This window comes from Pleurodeles waltl, chromosome 9 (assembly GCF_031143425.1).
Source record: "Pleurodeles waltl isolate 20211129_DDA chromosome 9, aPleWal1.hap1.20221129, whole genome shotgun sequence".
Taxonomy (NCBI): Eukaryota; Metazoa; Chordata; class Amphibia; order Caudata; family Salamandridae; genus Pleurodeles; species Pleurodeles waltl.
In genome coordinates, this window is record NC_090448.1 from 998,804,517 (window position 1) to 998,822,587 (window position 18,071).

Consider the following 18,071-nt stretch of genomic DNA (forward strand, 5'->3'; position numbering starts at 1 on the left):
AATATATTTTGGAATTTTAACCATTTTTCTCCAAAAAAATCAGTTTGAGATCTGAAAATAAGATATTTTTCGTCTTGATTACATGCTTTTTAGTGATGGTATTACTATATTACTTCAAATAGATAAAAGCTAATTTAGTTTTTAGGGCTGCACACAGGAGGGCTACCACGAGCTCACAAACTACTGATTGGAGAAGACTGATTTAACTACTGTTATAGTTGTCAGATATTCTAATTTAAAAAAAAGTCTGAAAGCAGGTGCTCTAGAACACATGCCAAAAAAGAAGAAACAGCAGTGGTTCTCAAGAGGGAACCAGGGTCAATTTGCTATTTACCGGTTGAATGTCATGGAAAACAAGCATTTACAAAGCAACGGGTCTCACATCTGCTCAAGTTAGAGCTATTAGTGTTGTAAATTCCTAACTGGACTTTTCTTGCCACATAAATTGAAAATTAAAACTTAAACAGTTTCACATAAGGGAGCCGATTCACAGTGCCACAGCCGCCATGAGCATCAGCGTGAAGAAAACACACAAAAGGAAAAAAGGTTCGCTCGCAGTTAAATTAATCGGCTAAAGTGCAATTAGCCATGTAACAGGGGCAATGGCCAAGGCGGTCACAAAACCTCCCCAAGGAGGGACAAAGGTAAATCATTTACCAATATCATTGAAGTATTTTTTGAAGGGCAAGCCCACGAACGAGTGGTAGTGATGGGCGTGAGGTGGGCGTTGTTAAAAGCCCAGATACTTACCAACAAGTCAGAAAAGCAGCGCTTGCGCGCTGCAATGCTCAACCTAATGAGGATGAATATCTCCAAACAAGGAACCTCTTAAAATTGTGCTGCTGAAAGGTAGTAGAGTATTCAGGGCTACTTTCCGGTTAAAAAGAGAAACTTGAGAAAACAGTGTTGTGTAAGTGCAGATGTTGAAGTTGCACTGCAGAAGCCACACGCTAATTTCTTTCCACTGTAGTATGGATGGGATGGGGGGTGGAGGGGGTGGACATGACCCCTCAAATTAAATAAATAAATAAATAAATAAATAAAATTGCATCAATACTAACACATTGGGAACACCTCTGGGAGATATTGAAATAATTGTATTTTCATATTAAATTTCATACTGGAGAAAGTCTTAAGAAGAAAGCAATATAAAATCAAAACAGTAGCCCAAAATGAAACAACGCGTAAAGTCACACAGCTTTGAGCCAAACCCACACATTACTGGTCAAAGATCGCACAGTGTAGGACAAGGTCATATAGTTGTGAACCAATATTGCACATTCCTAATCCAACATCATACAGCACTAGACCAAGAATAAACATTTGCTGATACGTGTAGCTTTTGACCTGTCAACTTGTACTTAAATTCCCCGAACTAAAAATAATGGTCTGCCTTCACTTGTACGTTTAAATGTAATGGACAGTGATTAACCAATTAAGTCCTGGCCCAAGATCATACAATATCGAATAGTAGTGGTCGATATCACATATTCAAGCCAAGATTACTGATTCAGTGTTACACAGCGCTGAGTCAAGTCCATACAGTGCTGGCCTAATACTGGACGGTGGTAACCCAACATAGTCCAACATAACTGGTCCCTCTAATTGCAGTGGGTTCGCAGTAACTAATTATGAATTGAATAACCACATGTTGTACTAAATGTACCGAAAGACTTCACTTGAAAAAGGATATTAACTGCAAAAGGAGTACTCAACAGCAATCAAAAACGTCTTTGTATTTTAATTTGCGACTCCTAGACCTGCCTCTGCCCCAACACCAAAATCAACTGGAGGAGTACCTGTATTTATTTTTCCAGTGTAAAGCAATGACAACCCCCAAACCACACGTGTGATTCAAGGCACCTTTATATGTCTAGCGTAGCACCGCACAAGCGCTGCTTTTCAGATGTGTTGGTATGTATCTGGGCTTTTAACCATGCCCACCCAACGCCCATCACAGTAACTCATTCAGGGGCTTGCCTTTCAAAAATCCTTTGTTATCATAGGTAAATGCTTTACGTTTGTTCCTCCTTGGTGCAGTTTTCTTGCCGCCTTGGACAAAGACCCTGTTACATGGATAATTGCACTTTTGCCAATAACATTGACTGTGAGTGAACTTCTTTTTCCTTTGACGTCTCTTCTTCGCGCTCATAATCATGGCGGCTGTTGTCATGCTTTTAATCGGCCTGCTTATGTCAACTGTTTCACTTTTTATTTTCAGTTTATGTGGCAAGAAAAGTCCAGTTAGGAATTTACAAGGCTAATAGCTCTAAGTTGAGCAAACACGAGACCCACTGCATTGCAAATGCTTGTTTACATATACTGTGCTGGCAAGAGACTTGTCAAATCTATAAACCAAGACAGACATAAATACAATAAATGTAAGTAAAACTACTGTTACTTGCGGAACAACACTTACACATCAAATCTACATGAATACAGGCCCCTTATAGTAATAGCCACAATACAACTACAAACGCTTCAATGCCTTGCCAGAGGTAGTAAGCGTTACATAAATAAAATTACAAACCGGTCTTTATAATGCTCTAACTGTCAGAGGCCACGCAACCAGCACTACTCAGCCACTGTTAGAACATGGTACCCCCCTGCCCAATAGAGGACAGTCTTCGCCCACCCTCCGTCCTATTAAAAGCTGCTAGATGGCCCACATAGGGTGACACCTTCACCCAGTCCGGCATTCTTAATCAAAACAAGCATTTCATACTTCTACTGAGTAACTCCGACTCTTCACCTCCACTCCTCAAAACCTCCTCGTTTGAACTTAAGGAGGAGAGCACCCTCTGCACCAAATAACGTGTCAGTCCTAAAAAATAAATAAGAAAAAGCTCCCCTGGACGTGTCTGCACGCGGTACTCTTTGTTACAAAGACGTACTCACCTGTGCGATGCCAAATTCCCATTAAGAGGAAATTACATACACGGGGCTTCTTTCATTTCACACACCAAGCAAACACCATGTTGGAAGTGAACTGCAAATACGCGGCAACAGTTTGGCCTCTCGAGGCCACGCCCCGCCTCATGACAGCAGCTTGCTGAATGGCCCGCAGCTCCAGCTATCTTCAGCCTCATTGGCCCCGTATGCCAGGAAGAGGGCGGAAGATCAAAGAGCGGAAGCAGGCGGGCCAGAGTGCCGTAAACTTATTGGACTAATATAAATCGTCGTCGGTGTTTAACTCTTGCTGAGTGTCGTGACATTGTTGTGCCCCTGATCTCTCTAAGAGGAAGAATAAAACACATGGCTGTATTAATATGCCGTGTAGGTTAGGCCGAGCTTTTTTCTCTGCTCCTGGTGGAGAGAGGACTCCGTTTGAGGCTAAGGTGACAACAATTAAGGAAAGGTGTTTTTTTTAATGCTAAAATTCTGTCTAGTCAGGTACTTGTAGTAGTCCGTTCATGCTATGCGCGTTATGCAGTATCTGGCGTTCCTTTGAACTTCCTCACAACCAAAGTATCCCACCACCTTGAGATCATAAGTATTTCTAAACTAAAATAGCTTCGTCTATTTGGTCCGGCGAGAGTATTAAACATTTTTATGTAGGACCCTCACACACCCTATTGGTGTCCTGCTTAATCGTCGGGACGCACCCTGGTCCCTAAAAACCAGGTAGTTCAACCATCTTTCAAGGAACACTTACGTTTCTAGACCTAATGGGAAGTTGATATAAAAATATGTAAAAATACCTAGTGGTTACCCCTGTATCCCTTTATGTGGGGTCCCACTGGTGCCATTTAAAAAGTTAAAATTTCAGGTCATGTGGAGAAGGGTTACTGTCCATATAATTAGTCTTGAATTATCATAGTCTTGAATTACCAAATCTAGAATTACCCTAGTCCAGAATTACCGTAATCTAGAGTTAGTCTAGAATCACTCTAGTCTAGAATTAGTCAACATGTTGGGCCCTCATGGGGTCCTGGGTTTTCAACAGGACTGAGATACACCCCATTATTTCAGAATTTTTCATTGTTTTAAGGCAGTCAGTAATGTCTAGTAAGTCTTCAGTAGTTAGACTCACGTATAGGAGAGGGACAGAAAATGCCAACTATATGTCTTTTTGCTCTAGTCTGGAGGCATGCCACTGTGCCCTGCAGAAAGACGAGGACAACATATATAATAGAATAACAACATAAAAAGGTTCTCGTTAAACGTGAGATATCGGTGAGTAAATGGAAATTATTTTTTTAAAACCTTTTATGCATGCATTCTCATGCCAGTTTGTAAAAAAGGTGCAAGGAAACTATCGGTACTCTTGCTGTAAAATGAGCGTGCTATAAAGTCATGCAAATACATGCTTCAGTCATGCCTTCAAAATAAGTTTGGGGATTCTTATCCCTCATCAACATTCACAACAGTAATAAACACACATATATTTTGAGGTCATATATCGTTATCTCAATAACTAGTGGTGGTAAAAAGTCACATCTATCTGGACTAGTGGTTTTTACCTTTTAAGTTGTCTCCAGTCACCTTATATTGGGCTGGTGGGACACATCCCAGTAGTCACACTCTAAGGCGATGTAAATAGATCAAGTTGCTAGTATGTTTTTTCACCTACCTGTTGTTTGTCAAATGTCCCCATTTGTTACAAAATTTGTGGAATAGACAATCTCTCACCACTCTAAATTCCCAATCTCAAACAGAATTTCCTAAAGCACCCACAGTCATTGTGCGATCTTTGGTGGTATTGTTTCTTGTCTCGTTACCGTTTACTCATTGAACGCTGCTCTTAAAGGGTACGTTGTCCACATACTCTCCTATGTTACAGGAGCTATTATCAAGCATCTATTGGATCGGGAAGGGCAGGGTTGGTGTGTTATATTGTCCTTGAGGTTAACTGGAGGAGTAGAGTAGTACCTCTACATGAAGCTATTGGAGTACTTTAAATTTGACTAATTGTCTAATACTAATGAATGTTAACTCATCAGTCATTTGAATAATGTTACTCATATACTCATTGCTAAAGAAAGAGTCCCCATTTTATATTCCTCAAGACATGAATCTGATATACACCTACAAAGCCTTTCACAATCAAGGACCTGCATACCTCAACCACCACCTGAACTTCCACCAACACTCTACTCCTGCACTCTGCCCACCTCTCCATCATGCACAAACCCTGCATCCACCGTAGCAACAGCAGAGCATGCTCCTTCTCCTACCTTGCTGCGAAATCCTGGAGCAACCTTCCCCTTCACCTCTGGACCTCATCCTCCCTGCTGGAATTTAGGAATGGACTAAAGATCTGGCTGTTCGACCGAACCCATTCGCAGCTGTGCGTTCTGCGCCTGGATACCCTCAAGGGTGATTAGCCGCACTCAGTAAATCCTTTTGATTGATGTTAAATATCAATTAGTATTTAAAGTATTGTTCAGGTTCTATGGAATGTCATCATTTAAAACCTGCTTGTGTGTATTTAGTCTGTAGACCCACCTTGGTTCTCGGATAGTGAGGGTCTTGATGATGTCTTGGGTCATATTAACCTTTTTCTAACACTCTCTATCATATCTCATTTTCATTATGGCCTAACAACAGAAAATGGTTAGTCATGCAGATTGTATTCCTGTGGCACCTAATGGTGCTCCTATGTTCTATTATCCTGAGAAAGATTTTTCTTGTAGTCATCCCGATGTATTTGAGACCACATTGACAGTGATCATGTAAACTACATTGTTAGAGTTAAAGTTTGTGTTGCTTCTTTTCTCCCATGGGAAGCAGAGGCCAAGATACTAGGCCTTGGTATATGTGGTAAGTGGACAAACTATGCAATGGCCACAGGCAAAATGTCCTGTAACTGGAGGAAGGTTTGTTCCAAAGTCTAGTCTGTTCTCTTCTTCAACCGTACCATCAAGACCATCCTTAAAATAAATATTTCAGAAACGGGGAGTGATTGGGACAGAAAATTGCCTCAAGTATTGTATGCTATCCAAACCTATATTGAGCCGTACAAGTGACATAGGGCCAGATGTAGCAAAGGGTTTTACCCATTTTGTGTGTATGGGAAAATGTGTTCGTACATATGGCCCATAGTCTTTTTGAACTAGTGTTCGGCCGACAGCCCTGAACACTTCTGGACACAGCGGCAGAGAACTGGGAGGAAGAGGGGGAGGGGTTGAATCTGTTGGAATATGCTGACACTCTCAAAGAGAAGGTACACAGTTTGTGGGAGGGTGTAATGAATTAAATGGAGAAAGTGCAGGAGAAACGGAAAGCTTCATATGACAAGAACAGTCAACTAAGGGCACTACAGATAGGGGAGAAAGCCTTAGTCCTCCTTCCCTCCTCAATAAATTCAATAAACTCCTGGTTCAGTGGCAAGGCCCTTATAAAGCAGTTGCCAAAATCAAACTGGTAACGTATGAACTAAAAATACCCTATTGGCCTAAAAGTGAACAGAGCTACTGTATCAACCTCTTCAAGTGAAAGGAAATAGACAGAAAGGGGAGAAAGATTTCTCTATTATGCTGGTAATGGATTCACAAACCTTAGAATTCTTCTTTTTACCTCAAGAAGACAATACTGTGAGAAAGGAAGTCCCTCCAGGGGTGACCCTAAACAAAAACCAAAAAGAACATATACAAAAGTATTCAGATGTATGCTCTGAAAAACCTGGGCGCTCCACTCTCATTAGCCATGATATAATAACCAAGAACAATCAGGTAGTGCAACTAAAACCCTACAGGACTCCCGAAGATCACAGGGCCACAGTTGAGGTCACCAAAATGCTTCAGGATTGGTCATTGAACCCTCTAACAGTGCATGGAGATCTCCAGTGGTCCTGGTTCCAAAACCTAATGGGACCATTCAATTTTGTATAGATTTCAGACAGGTGAACAAGAGGTCTAAATTCGATACCTGCCCCAATTGGATGAATTAGTCAAAAACCTGGGCTCTGCCACTTATCTCACCACCCTAGATTTAACCAAGGGCTGTGGGTAAATTCCCCTTGCATCATCAGCCAAAGAAAAGACATCGTTCACCACTCCTACAGCCTTCACCTTCAGATTGCATGGAGCTCCTGCCACTTTTCAGTGGCTCATGGAAATTCTGAAACCTCATTGAGCCTATGGCGTGGCCTATTTAGAAAATATTGTAGTGTATAGCACCACCTGGGAGCAACATTCTACATTTGGGTGCAGTACTACAAACCCTAGGGGAGGCCGGTCTTACTGCAAACTCCACAAAATGTATGATTGCCACTGATTCCATCTGATATCTTGGGTATCATATCCAGAAAGGACAGATCATGCTTCAAGTAGATAAAGTATAAGCCATTTGTGATCTCCCCAGGCCTCAGGACAAAAAAGGCGTCCATTCTTTTTAGGGCTTGGTAGGGTACTACCGCAGATTTATTCCCCATTTCGCTGCAAAAGCTGCCTCCATAACAGATTTATTACTCAAAACCATCCCTAATAAAATTACGGAATGGACCTAGGAACAACAAGAAAGCTTTGACTTGCTTAAAAACATCTTGTGCACCAAATCCTGTCTTATGTTGTCCTGACTTTACCCGCCCCTTCATTCTTCAAACAGACACATCGGACAGGGGCCTCGGGGCCATTCTCTCCCAACCAGATACTGAGGAATGCTTGAGACCTGTTGTATACATTAGCAGAAAATTCCTCCCTCGTAAGCTCCATTACCCCACAATTGAGAAGGAGTGTTTAGCCATTAAGTGGGCTATGGAGGCACAACAGTACTACTTATTGGGCTGTTTGTTTGTGTTACTTACAGACCATGCCCCTTTGGTCTGGCTGGTTCAACATAAGGACTCTAATGCTAGGATCCTCCTCTATGGTTTTCAGCCCTTCAACCTTTCTCATTCCAGGTGTCTCATCTTCATGGGAAGTTGCAGAACACAGCTGACTATCTCTCTGGAATCCAATATCCCCATGGCCAGAACGGCCATGCCTGGGTTGAGGGTACTGTGACAGGACACTGGTGCTCTTGAATGAATAACATGATCAGGACCCCGAGTCAGCATTCTAGTGGTTGATACTACCGTCCAAGAGCTGGTTAAAGGGTGTGGCACCAACCATACTGGTGGCAGAGACCCGATAGGAGAGGATGGACAGAGCTATGAAGGAGGACACTGCGAGGAGGAGAAGCCAAAGGATAGCAGCAGGACTGAAGAGTCAATGCAGCAGTTGGAGCAAGCAGAAGGAATAGATGAGGATGATTGGCAAGAAAGGATGAGCAAGGACCGGGGGCACTGGTGGGAGTCCAGGAAGAAATGACTACAGACTCCAATGTCAAGGAGGGGAGGGTGGCAACCTCAGAGAGATGCCTTCACGACAAGGTTACCACAGCTCTTACCCAGAGCCATGGCCTCAGGCTAGTACAACAGAGCGTGCAGGGGACTAAAAAAGGATGGTTGATAATTTGGGAACTGTTATTGGGGTTTTGATCTGTCACGTGTGGCTGGTGGTGATGGCACCCGTTTTATCTCCCCTATCTCAATAACTGCCCTGACAATAATAAAGAGCACCTGATCTATTCAATAAAAATACTGCCTGTATTAAAAAAAAAACATAAAGAACACCCAGTCCTTTAGCAAGAGGACATTATTTCTAATGTGGTGTATGGAGTAGAAATAAAAAAAAAATTAGACCTGAGTATTTAAGACCTATGTCTTTTCATCTCTGAGGTTACAGCCAGTTCGTCCAACTGACAGAGAGGTCCCAAAAGTCCAGATAAGGAAACACCCAGAAGATGCCCAAAAGACTAACAGCGTGGCTCCATTGGAATTATACTATGTATATCAAAAGATAATAATACATTAAATCATATTCAGACATACATTACTGTAGGGAGAGAAAGTTAAATTCTTGGTAGACACTGGGGCCACCAATTCCTCCATTTCAAAGCAAATGGTCCCACAAGTACCCCTCTTGGGTAGATATAAAAAATCTGTGGGATTTACCAATGTGACAGTTAAGAGTCCTAACTCTGCCTTACAGGCATACTCCATTGGGCCCATCACAGATAAGCACTCCGTTGTGCTAACAGACAAATATCCCCTAAATTTGTTAGGGATAGATTTCCTGACAAAAAAGCATGCTGCCATTAGATGTACCGCTGATGGAATATTTTTGGATTGGTCAGATATAACACTGTTTCCTACTGGAGCTTTTGTTGGTTCAACTACCCTCTCCGACTACCACATGGACACTATCAATGACATTGTATGGGCATACATAATGATGTAGGGTACATGAATATTGCTCCTGTCACCATTGCCATAAAGGATGATGCTGTTTTACCAAGAATACCACAATATAGGATATCCAACAAAGGGGAGGAAGGACTACAACAGGTCATTGCAGACCTACTGAGCAAAGGAGTGATTAAGGAAATATCAGGTTCATCCTGTAACAGTCCTATACTTCCTGTATTGAAAAATGGGAAAGGGCCTTCCCAAAATAAGTGATGTTTCGTGATTGACCTTTGTTAGATAAAACTGTTATTCCCTGTTATACCTAACAACTCCACAGTACGTGCTAGTACTCGCATTAACGCCACCCACTTTTCTGCTATAGAATTGAAAAATGCATTATTTTCTGTACAGTTACATGAAGATTCACAACATTTATTCTCTTTCCAGTTTGCCAGTAGATCGTACTGTTTTACAGGTATTCCCCAGGGCTACAGTGAAAGTCCTCAATTTATTCTCAAGCCTTAAAAACAGAACTGTGCAAGTTCCACCTGTCCCCTCATTTTTTTGAATGCAGTATATTGATGATATTTTGATTGCCAGTACAAATGAACAAGCATGTCAACAAGACACTATTGTGCTTTTGAATTTTTTTGGCAGATGATGGGCATAAAGTGTCTCACTCCAAGCTACAATTTGTTCAACAGGAGGTTGCCTATTTAGGACACCGCCTGTCAAAGGGGGGGGGGGGGGGGGGGAGAAGAGATTGGACCCTAAACATATAAAACTAATACTAACACCTCCCACTACACAAAAAAAAATATGAGCCATTTTGGGTATGGCTGAATACTGTAGACAATGGGTTCCTAATTATTCCGTCCTTTCGAAACCCTTGTTAACTTTAACAACAAAATACACCCCTCATCCCTTGCCATAGACAGATGGACATGTACAGGGCAACCTAATTTTAGTGTCACCTCTCTTCCTCAAGTCTCCTCCTGGAGTCCAGTCTTACTGAAGAAGTTCTCATCTCTTCAAAATGGGTAAGCCATCTTTCTAGCCTTTTAGGGCCAGATGGCTTGTGGTTTTGTTCCACCCTCTTTCAGCTACCTAAACAAGATGGGAAAGCCCGACCTATGCTAGGTCTACCAAAAAGTGAACATATTCCTTGCATCCCTTCACCCATTTTTGAAGATGGCTTCCTTGCAATCTTTAAGCCATCTTTCTAGCCTTTTAGGGCCAGATGGCTTGTGGTTTTGTTCCACCCTCTTTCAGCTATCTAAACAAGATGGGAAAGCTCGACCTATGCTAGATCTACCAAAAAGTGAACATATTCCTTGCATCCCTTCACCCATTTTTGAAGATGGCTTCCTTGCAATCTTTGATTCCCTTGGTGTCCTGGGGAAACGTTCAGGTTACCAACTCTGAACCTCAGGAATGCTTATAGACTCAATAATTGGCAGCAATTCCTGCTGTTTGTAGTGAGCTCTCAATTTAGGGTTCTGCCCTTCAGTCTCTTCTCTGCACCTAAAGCCTTCACCAAATCACTGGCTCCAGTGGTGGCTTCTTTACACTTGGAGGATGTACACATATTCACATCTGAATGACTGGTCAATATCTGCTGTTTTTTATTCTTAGACAGAGTCTGACACCCAGAAGGTTTACAGTTGTCGGAGGGTCCTGGAGTTTCCCCTGGACATGAAAAAGTCATATTTGAATCTGGCTCAGGAATGCCAGTTCATCGTGTCCTGTTTCAGAGTGAGATGGGCTCTGTGTTTCTTCCGCAAAACAGGAGGTTGTGTCTCCAAATTAAGACACATATCACAACTTCCATCTGCATCCATCACTGACTGGTTGTGGGCTCATGGGCTCCTACAGGCAAATGACTCAGAACTCTGCAATATAGATAGAATATGCCTTGTGCATCTAGCAGAAAAAGAAGAAAATGGTTGACCAGGGGATCTCATAGCTGGTGCCAAAAAGTGTACCTTTTTGAGCACACAACTGTCAGACCGTCAGTCTGTGTAACCTAAAAATTGAAGACTTATGATTATTACCATATGGCACTTACCAATTTCTTCTACATGAGAACAAAGCTATGTCTTTTATGAGGTACTTGGCAAAGTTTTGTTTTTTCTGTTAATTGTTGTGTTAGTGATTAGCATACTCTGGCATGTTTGCTCATTTTCTCTACCTTGATTTTAGCTAAATTAAGCAGCCCCCATGATGCAGCCTAGTTAACGTTCCACAGCATGCCTTCTGTTGTGTTTTTTAGGCACAACACTTCCAAAACATCTTCGAGTTGCAATATGCATTAATGCCCATTATAACGCTTTTTTCAGCTTCTTTCAATTATTCCATTAAAGCCTATAAATTAAATATTCAATTTTCTTGTTAAGAGCATCAACGAGGCTCTTAAGGTATTGCCGCAACCCCATTTTATTGAGGCCATATTTACCTGAACAATGACATAAGTACTAATAATAATAGCAATTATGACAAAACCTGACTGTAAAATTTTAATTCCCCAGTATTCAAATCATTTACCCATCCAAAACAAAACATCCCATGGATAGTTTCAAAAGTCACTTTTGTGCAGTTATTACAACTTTTCATGACTTGAGTCTATGTCTCAAAAATCAACTTTGACTTGGCCAGCACATAAGTATAGCATTTCCGTTCTACCAAAGCTCAGATAACTCCTTTTGATGGAAGCACAAAGTCTAGTGCCATTTAATTTTACAAAGTCACACTTGTATGAGCTACCAGTTCAACTGTTTTTTAATCCAAATAATTGGCATTTGAATTTCTGACTTATAACAGGATTTTTAGCTGCACTTTCCACTTCTTGAATTTTGAAGTTTAATTTTAGTTATGAGAGATCTTCGGGCATCTGCTTTTCTTCTGTTTCCTCTTTTGTCTCCAAATGCTGTGTTTATTGTAGATAAAGTAATTGGAGTAACAAGGTGACAGTGGTCTAGGTTTGCATGTCTATGTTTTTGTTAAAGTATGTATTTGCCTGGTTTCCAGGAACAAGTTGAAATTGTCGATAAAGACAATGTCAGACATAGGAAAGGTGGTGATGAAATATGCCTCAAGGTTGCAATGTGGTCTTCGATGTTTGGCATGCTGCAGATGGTGCTTGAATGTTTGTGTCTGGGTATAGTTATGTGAATGCTAAGTGAGTCACATGGTGCAGTGTTACCTTTTAGGTGGTTGCAGTGGAAAAGGAATTCTGGTCGTTAGCTCTTCCTGGGCCAGACAGTTAGTGCCCTTGCCTTTGTCTAGCATTAGCGAAAGGCACCAAAGTGAGAGACATTCTAGGAGAAGTGAAAAATAGGAATGTAGGGAAAGAGAAGGGAGACTGCTCGTTCACTTGGTGAATGTGGTGTCTGAGGCTCTGGGTCTGCCACAGTTCTACTTGGCACGCTTCTGCCTTTTGATGCACTGAGATTGTCCTTTCTGAAGTGAGACCATGGTAGGAAGAAAACAGGAGCCCAGCGATTGGGTGAAGGCAGTGACTTTGTCAGCAGTCTGGGCCTGCAGTGGTGCCTTCTGGATTGCTTCTGTCCTTTGCTGCACTGGGACAGTCTTTTTTGGAGTGGGTGTTGTGGCGTCAGTGAAGCAGGAGACTCCTGCTTGGCTGACAGAAGGTACTGACCTTGGCGGCAGTTCTGCATCAGTCATGGTGCTTCTGCCCCTTGCTACACACTAGGATGGACCTTTTGGAATTGTCCTGGTGATGTGAGGTTGGAGGGTTGGTGGGGATAGGTAGGTGCGTTGGCAGCTCCAGCCTTGCCACGCTGCTACCTGGGGTACATTATTTTGTATTGCAAATCCTTAACCATTATACTGTTGGATCCTCAATATGCAAACGTGTACTAATCTTATTATCACCTATTTCTCATCTCACCACTCTTTCCCAGCTATTTTTGTATGACCATTTACTGTTTGCTCCAACCTGTTGCGAGGGGCCACAAGGCCACGTTTTTATCTAGTTGCAAGACCAATGCCTTATGTTGTAATTGTGCAATTTGTCCTGCTCTGGAACCCTGGAGCGCCACTTACACTGCTCCTCAAGTATCCAAGGAAGTCAAAAACCTTGGAATTGCCATGGACTCCAAGTTAACAATGAATGCCCAAGTGGACAAATTAGCACAATCAAGCCTCATCACCTTGAAGACTCTGCAACACATCTTCCCCCACCTCCACACAAGGTGCAGCCTCTCTCTCTTGTACTGTCTAAACTGGATTATGCCAATGGCCTCTACTATGGATTATCTCTGTCTATTATGAAAAAACTACAAGGTATTCAGAAGTCAGCTACCAGGCTACTATTATATGTTAAGCCACAAGCACACATCTCCCCTACCTTGAGAGCACTACACTGGTTACCAGTTGCCAGAAGATCCACCTTCAAGCTGCTTAGTATCACCCACAAAGCTATACATGGAACAGGACTACCTTTCATCAAAAACAAAATAACCAAATAAATTCAACAAAGAAACCTCCGCTCAAGATTGGCATCCCGCCTTAAAGCACCACCATTCAAGAAAAAGACAATAGGTAGTATCCTTCTCTGTTCTAGCAGCCAAACTATGTAATTCATTACCCCCAAATATAAGATCCATGGATAACTATCTTGTCTTCAGAAGACTATTCAAGAGTTGGCTCTTTCCTTCATAACCACCATATTCAAACAGCAATGGACTGCCTTTGCCTGTGTTTATAAATATTTATAATCTGATTATGTGTATATTCTAGATGTGTATAGTTCTTTAAGAAATACGTATAGTTACTATTTCATAATAATAAATGATACACATACTCTTTTAAGCCTGTTTAACAAATGTATATTTACTCACGGTCATATGTGTGTGTGTGTGTGTGTGTGTGTGTGTGTGTGTGTGTGTGTGTGTGTGTGTGTGTGTGTGTGTGTGTGTGTGTGTGTGAGAGTGTGTATATAGGTGTATATTTTTCTATGCTTAACAGGTGCACAGGTCATTGCATAGCTCCTAGACAAGCTTTTATATTAGATACTTATGAATCTCTGCTTTCTTTTTTATATCACAATGAGCAAATGTTATCTTAACTATTGAACAACAAGCATATCGCTATTGAAAAATTGAGGAAAGATAAATGAATGTTAGAAAAGTACACTTAATAATATCAAATATTAGAAATCTAAAATAAAATACAAAAAAGTTAAGTAAAAAAATAATTAAAAAAAATATACATTTTAATCTCTCGTAAGCTTTACTGTGTCACCCCATCACCCTATGTCTCTATCAATCTATCTTCCATCCCCACTCTGACCCATACCAAACCCATTCTAGTACTTTGATCTCCAAAATAATCTTGCCTAAGCTCTTCCCTCGTCTATCGCATCTGGTTCACCCCAAACTTCAGTTTATTAATATGATCTTCCAAACAACCATACTAAATTCTCCCTCATTTATCTCACCTTTGACTCATCCAAAACCCCTTCTGCTACTATGATCTCCCTAACCCCTTTCCACAGGCTCTTCCCTCCTCCATCTCTTCTTTACTCATCCCAAGGCTCATCCTATTACTATAAACTCCCAATTAACACTTCTGGATTCTTCCCTCCTCTATCCCTCCATTACTTTAGTCAATCCAACTAACAAACTCATATATCCTCCACTCAAATGAACTAATACTGTACTCCTATTTCCTATACTAATCCACCACTAATTCCTCTTGGGTTCCGGAGTAGCGTGCTATTCTCTGAAAAGAGTTTCAACACCTCGTCAAGGGTAGTATGTGCTATATAAATACAATTAATTGTCTCTAAGGGCACTGTAACCCTTCTTTGTCTAAATGAGTCCTTCTCTTTTGTCAACGTGACTTGTTCTGCAGTGTATCTGAGCATGGTAAGGACTAAAATGTGTGAAGGAAGCAGTGTAAGCTGTTTATCTTATTGATGCTCGTCATGCTCACCCATGAGATACACACAGCACTCCATTTGCTAAGATTTGCAGTGACCTCAGCGTTCTCGCCTAGCATAACCCTAAAGAGTGCTCCTGAGGTGTATGCCTACGAATTTGATCAGCTTCACCATCCAGCACAGCTGGTTCATGAGTTTGAGCTGATCAACTCAGTTTAGATCAAACAACACATTCACAGTTTCAGGCTTATTTAAGTTTCTGTGGATTACTGAGACACTTATTTCCAATTTCCTCAGTATTGGTGGGAGGAATGTTTCTAGCTCCTTTACTATTAAGAGAACATAATTTGTGAAAAGGCTAATCTTATTTTTATGCTCCACAGACCCCAAACTCTTAGACCCTTCAGAATGGAGATGTCATACTCCTGGCTGCTAAGAATTCAATAGTCAGCATGCCCTTTCTGATCACCTTCCACTGTCTTACCATTGTATCTGGCGTCTAACATATTGGATAAAATCCAGCTTTTCAGTGGACATCAAAAGCTCACTGTGGTCAGTTACTTCCAAAAAGTCCCAACTTACTATCAAATGTCTTTTTAAGCATCGAACACCACCCACAGAGCCGAGACATTTGGTCTGTATGCCTTTTCCTTTAGGAGAGCAACTCACCTAATACAATGGACAGGTCTGTCAACAATGAAACACGATTGACCCATGATTGTTAATGCAATGGGCCTGTACACATTCTAGTCATATGGATGCTCTCAGGTGTTTAAACCAAGGGGTACATTTGCCCTTTTGTAGTTTATTTAACATCCCTTGTCTCAGAGAAAGAATTAAACAGTTTAGTAAAGCGTTTAACCAGGTGGCACTCACACAAGTTACAGAACGTTATAATGTACCAATCAAAGATTTGTCCCTTCTAAGGCTTTAGGGAATTAATACTTGATTTAACGTCTTCTTGAATCAGATAGTTCAGTTCCTCCTTAAGTTTTGGTGATATATTAGACAGGACATTGTTCACGAGCTATTGCTGTCTTGCTGGTGTAGATTAGATCTCAGTGGTACACAGTTCTTGAAAATACTTGGGAATTTCCCTCACCAGGTGAGTTCTTTGAGTATAGGTTTTAGAGTGCTGTACTTGTAGTGTTATTGACAGACATTTATCAGCTTTATTGCCTATATCATTAAATTGTTAAAAGTATAAAGAAAGCCAGCAGTATTTTTTTTTTTTACATTTTTTAATATATACATAGTGCAGCCAGACCAGGGAGGTATAGGGGCACTTTACATTTAACCAAATAAACCAGTAAAAGGGATACATGAAGTTAGGAAAGAACTACATTACAATGAAAGGACCCAGAATTAAAAATCAATAGGTTGAGTTTCGAAAATCTGATCACTAGGTAGTTTATACTGATGCAGCCATCCTTTGGAATATGCTAGCACTGGGCTAGGGATTGTTTGAATAGATATGCTTTGAGCTCTCTCATGAAAGCAGTGACCGGTATGAGCTTTCTAAGACTTATGGGTGGAGAGTTCTATGTGGTAAAGCCAGCTTCAGAGAATGGTAATTTTCTCGCTCGTGAAGACTTAAATTTGGGACCCTTTAGTAACAGAGCCTTTGCTTCGGAGACCCTTGGATCATCCTGAGTTGGTAAAATGTTTTGCTACATATGGAGGATAGATTGCATTTATAACCCTCTGGGTCAAGATGCAGAGTTTTGAAACATCTTCTAGCTTGTAAGCCAATAGACTAGAGTGATGAGGTTGAATTTTTCACCATTGTGAATCAGGCTTACAACTGTGTTAAAGACAGGCTTGATATAATAAGAGTCTGCACTGTTGTCTTTTTTTTTTTTTTTTTAAGAGAGTAGGGAGGCATTTGGTCCTACCTTGTTTATATGTCTGATATCTTGTCACGAAGCGGCAGACCATTCAGAACTCGGAGACTAGAATTACTCAACCTTCGTCAATGTTCACACATCTCACCTCACTTCAAAAAGCTTCACTGGCTACAAATACACAAGCAAGCACATTTCAAACTCCTGACTATTTTTTTTAAAGACACTTCATAACTTAAACCCTGTGTTCCTAAACAAGCGCACCAACTTTCAAACACCCCCCTGACACCTCTATTCTGCCAATCTCCTACTTGCACATATCCTACAAATAATAAAACCCAGAGGTGGAATGATCTGCCGCTGCACATCAGAGCCTCCTAATCACTTCTCGAAATCCACCAGAAGCTGAAGATCTGGTTCTTTGAGCAACCTCATTATGCATTAGGCCTGACTAGACTCACCTGCTTAGTACCTGGATATCCTTCTGAGTGATAGATACCGTACAGATGATCATAACAAACACAAGTGCAGGATCAATGGTGACTACAATGATTTAACTGATGGTACAGGAGCATCTGGAAAGCCGTTGAGGTTAAGAAGTTGCAGAAGAGATGGATCTTTTTTTTTAAACTAATAAAGAAAGAAGGAATTCGTTTTTTTCCAGAATCAAGAGGAGAAAACTATCTAAGATTGAAATTGAGAAAGGCATGCTTTCGGGTTGTCGATATCATGAATATTTTGATGTCTGCAGGTATAGTTGTGTTATTAGTCTATGTTTATGCATTCATTACTAAACCTAATGGGTTACATAAATGTTGGAGCAAATATTGATCCTGAGAAGAACCTCTTCCCCCCCCCCAACCCCACATTGTAGTTCAATTTGAGCAGAGGTGTTTTCTCTAATTTTTACCTGAAGTCATCATTCAGTAAGAAATGATGAAAACCATTTCATAAGGTTTCCACTGACGTCCATGCATTTTTCCAGTATAGAGAGAAGTCTAGTAAGGTTGATCGTATTGAAGACAGCAGACAGGTTGATGATGACTACCAAACACATCACATTTGTCAGAAATATAATGGACGCTGCCAAGGGAGTTATTTTTTTCTCCCAAATATCCTTATTCAGATTTGTGATTGTACAGTGAGCATC

At 41.0% G+C, this 18,071-nt stretch overlaps 1 protein-coding gene across 1 annotated transcript in view; it reads right to left on the bottom strand.

Moving 5' to 3' along the window:
- The window catches only part of RAD51 (RAD51 recombinase), a 147,786-nt gene extending 144,755 nt beyond the window's left edge, over positions 1-3,031 (bottom strand). The window contains exon 1 of the mRNA XM_069208568.1: positions 2,899-3,031. The gene's annotated coding sequence lies outside the window, so the exon portion shown is untranslated. The remainder of the gene's footprint in view (positions 1-2,898) is intronic.
- Between the last annotated feature and the right edge of the window lie 15,040 nt (positions 3,032-18,071).